The sequence below is a fragment of the Ixodes scapularis genome, unplaced genomic scaffold (genome assembly GCF_016920785.2).
Source record: "Ixodes scapularis isolate PalLabHiFi unplaced genomic scaffold, ASM1692078v2 PGA_scaffold7__128_contigs__length_106722199, whole genome shotgun sequence".
In the NCBI taxonomy this organism is placed as follows: Eukaryota; Metazoa; Arthropoda; class Arachnida; order Ixodida; family Ixodidae; genus Ixodes; species Ixodes scapularis.
Window position 1 is genome coordinate 80,815,558 of NW_024609882.1, and position 4,237 is coordinate 80,819,794.

Below are 4,237 nucleotides of genomic sequence, written 5' to 3' on the forward strand. Positions count from 1 at the left end.
ACTGTTGGACAACGTGTTTTGTTGCTGTTGCCGTCGTGTTGCCTCAGTGTGAGAAGGCCTTCAGCTATGCTACCTTTTTTATTATTATTAAGTTACCCTACCACTTCGGAAACTCGTAACCGTATCCGATGTGTGACGGCGGCAGCGTCCATATCCACGAGTCAGCCAAACCGGCGTGAGCACCGCTGGTAGAGTGTCTATCACATACGCCTTTACAATTTGCATCCGTGTCTTCCTCAGTCTGCCCGCTGTTGCCAGGGGGCAAACCATTGACCTCCGCGTCGTCGTCCCGATCGTCCCCGTCAAGGTCCCCAGCCCCAGCGGCAGTGCTCGCTTTCCCCCAAACCGGTTTCTCCGTCTTCTGATGCTCTTCTTCCACAGAGTGACTGTCCACCTCTTATGTCTCCACTCTGCTCGCTGAGAGTGCATCGGGTACCGGTCAAGTGGTTTCCGCCGGTGTTGTTGCAGTGTCCAGATCCAGCTCTCTCCGGAGTCCAGCTCATTTTTCAGCATGTTGTTGCCTGAAGGGGCTGGACATTTTCATCTCGTCCCCAATGGCGCCCAACTCAGCGATCTTCCGGGACGCAGCACGGGTCACCTGAGTCATACTCGCGTAGGTGGGGACGCAGGCGTCGGCGCTGTGACCGAAACCACGGCACCTGAAAAACCAAGGCGTCTCACACTACCGGCGAATACGTCCCACCTGCCCACTGAGGACGTGTGTCGGAGGTTGGTCCTGGAGAGACCCAAAGACATCCACACCGACAAGGCAGAGCTGATGAGGGATGGTTTTAACCGACACTCGCTCGTGAAGCAGTAGGTGAACCGTCCGTGTTGTCGACTTAAAGTCCACTTAGGCGGGCTTCCTCCATCTCTCCCTGAAGACTCTATTCACCCTGCCACACAAGATGAAGGACTTTTGCCAAGGATGAATGGTGGCATCTTGTGCACCCGGGTAACCTTTTCAGTGCGGTTCAGGCCGATCACGACACAAATTCTTCCCTTGATTTCCATCCTTCACTGGCTCCATATAACCTCCTTAGCGTCTACACTTCTAAGCCGTAGTAGTCAGACGTTGTTGTACCGAAGCCATCCAATAGCAGTGACATTCTGTTTCCCCAGCATTCTCTAAAACTTCCTCAGAATCGTCGATTCGGTATAGCCACGCATTAGTGTCGCTGTGAAGAACAACCGTATTTCCTACGTGCTCACCCGTTGGTACGGGATTCAGCCGCATACACTAGCTTCCTTCAGCGGACAGCAAAAGCTGGGGGACCTCAACAATCGACGCCACTCCATTCGCGTGTGTTTTGCGGAGCTCACGGGATCCGTAACTTGGCGCAGTTTTTCAGATGGAGTAGACGAACACAAAGAATGTATCTGCTCTTTTTACTTGTCAAATGTTTATCATATTTTATAGTGTACTCTCAAGCTTTCGATAATATGCATTCTTCAACATTGGCCAAACGTTTGGTTGTTAGAATATGAAAGTTGCCAGGATTTTTAGACTTATAATGAGCTTAATAACGAGGGATGACACTAATTTTGCATTTCACGTTCACAACTTCACAGAACTGTTCACGTGGAGTCTACTCAACAGACATTCGATTTGTTTTATACGGCATGAATTGGATGATGAACTTCATTTCCGGATAAATTAAAACGACCAAATCCGACAAGCTGATCAAGCTTTGCAGGTAAGGAAAACGTTGTTTAACCGCGTGATCACAGGGGTCACAAGGTAGTGCTTAGAGCAATCACATGTCACCTAATCTCATTAAGTTGTCAACAAATACTTTCTGAGGAGTATACAATGTACTCAAAGTAGTTGCGATAAAAAGCGAGCCTTTCGTGCCAAATCGTTCCACGGTGGAAAACAAAATGGATGCGCATCGCGCTGTACGCACTTTCGGGCTGCGCCGAGGGAGTAGGCTGCCGATGACGGACTAATACACCAAATTCGACAAATCAGCAGAGACGGCGGGCTCCTCTATTCGACGAATCTCAACTACGATTGATGGCAGCAGGCAGCTACCCACACCGCCATAATTTAATGCTGAAATATAACACCGAAGCTCTTCGCGTCCAGCTATCCTACTTATACATTATCTGTCGACACGAAGTGTAATGTAATTTCGTAGAGTAACATGTATTTTGTAGTTGAGTATTTGCGTTCTCTCTCATTTAAAAAGGCAAAACCGACTATTTTAACGGAGGTCGCATTGGGGGAAAATCGCTGCATTTTTTACCACAGAAGCCAATTTATTGAATGGTCCAGAAATTATATAGGTCTGGGAAATGTTTCAGCTGAAACTTTGAGAATGCGACTTTAATTACGTGGCGTCTCGAATATGACGATAACTACAATGCCGTCTACTCGTTGCACTTTAACAGAGTGAATGCTTAAAAAGAGGCGAGTCCTTTTCCGCCTCCTCTGCAGCACTCTCTGCAAAAAGTGAAAGAGTAGAGGGCTTTTTTTTAGGGAGAAGCTTACCGTCCAAAGTCAACCTGTCACCGACTATAGTTTCCCTCTCCTTTTTCTGCAATAGGCCCGGTATTGCACTGAATGCGTCGTTGGCATATTTAAAATTCGACCAGCACTAAAGACAGCGCTTGCAAATGACCGGGTCTGCCAAAGGAGGGAAAACACAAAACGAAAACTACGCAATCATGCCAAACGCGGCTCCACAAATCTGTGTACTAACAAGCAAATCACCAACAACCGGCACTCCTGCGCATGTGCCAAATAATATTTGGTCCATGGCACACCGAAGTATTGCCTGCTCGCATTCGTTTTCGCTGGCAACTTTTCGTTTTTAAGCATAGTCGGCCTACCTTCGCTGAATTATCTTGGCTCTGAGTTTAACCACATAAAAGCTACATTATCAAACATCTAGTTTTAAAAATGACTAACGTTTTTGAATTCCTCGTCCCGACGAAATGTCGTAGTAGGAGCTAAATTCGATAATTGAGCTATGAGGGGAAATTACTGCTCTAAACAACCGCTGACACAGGCAGTGCTATGAACGAAAAACATGTAATTGGATTTTGCTCCGGAAGAACAAGCGATTGTACATAGGACATGGAATTTAAAAGTATAAAAATAAAACATATATCACACCTACTATGCGTTTGCCAAGAATCGACTGTTTCTGAAATATTTGCAACAGAAACTTTTGGTGATGGAGACATCTCGAGATGTCTACAGCAGTCGACGAACGCATGCGTAAGAACGTCTAATAATCTATATATCTATAAATCTCTCTCTCTTTCTCTCTCTCTCTCTCTCTCTCTCTCTCTCTCTCTCTCTATATATATATATATATATATATATATATATATATGTATATGTATAAATATATATATTTTTTTTTACTGTTCCTTTCTTTTTTGTGTTAGAGGGAAGCGAAAATTAGTTCATACCGCTTGCGTTCTGTCCCATGTGTGGTCTATCAAACACGCACTAGAACACGAACTTAGATGGAGCCCTGACAACTTGAACGCGGGCAGTAAGACATGTTTTATGTCACTGAAACCTCAGGACGTGCTCTAAGAATATCTTGATACAATTGTACGATTGTGTAGTATTTCTAGGATCTGTCAAGTTTTGCAATTTATTCATTGAAGATTCACCGGCTTTATTTTGTGCAGGACCATTTTAGCGCTATTTTTGCCAACTTAAAGCAGATAAGTCTGCCATAAGCTCTTTTAACAGTGTACTTCAAGATGGCTGTGTATAATGTTTCGCTAAAAATGTATATATATATATATATATATATATATATATATATACATATATATATATATATATATATATATACATTTATATATATATGCACATATATATATATATATATATATATATATATATATATATATATAGGCAAAAGTGATGTGCGCAGACACAGCAGCCGTAGGATGAAAAGAATAAAATTCTAGTTTAATGGCGAAAAAAGTCACGCAAGAAAAAAGGGTGAAGTGCCGAAAAAAAGTTGTATTAGTTTACGGGAATAATGAAGAATAGGCACAAGAGCGCTAATTACGCGGGAAAGAAACTTCTAAACAGGACGGAGTAAAAGTCAAAGTTAACACACAAGAACTTACAAAAATAAATTGTTAAATGAAAAATAAAATAAAGAATTGAAAATAAAAAATGGATGAAAAATAAGAAAAGGGCCTGACGTTCGTTGACGTTTCGGCAGTGGCACTGCCTTCTTCAGGACGGGAGCCCACATGG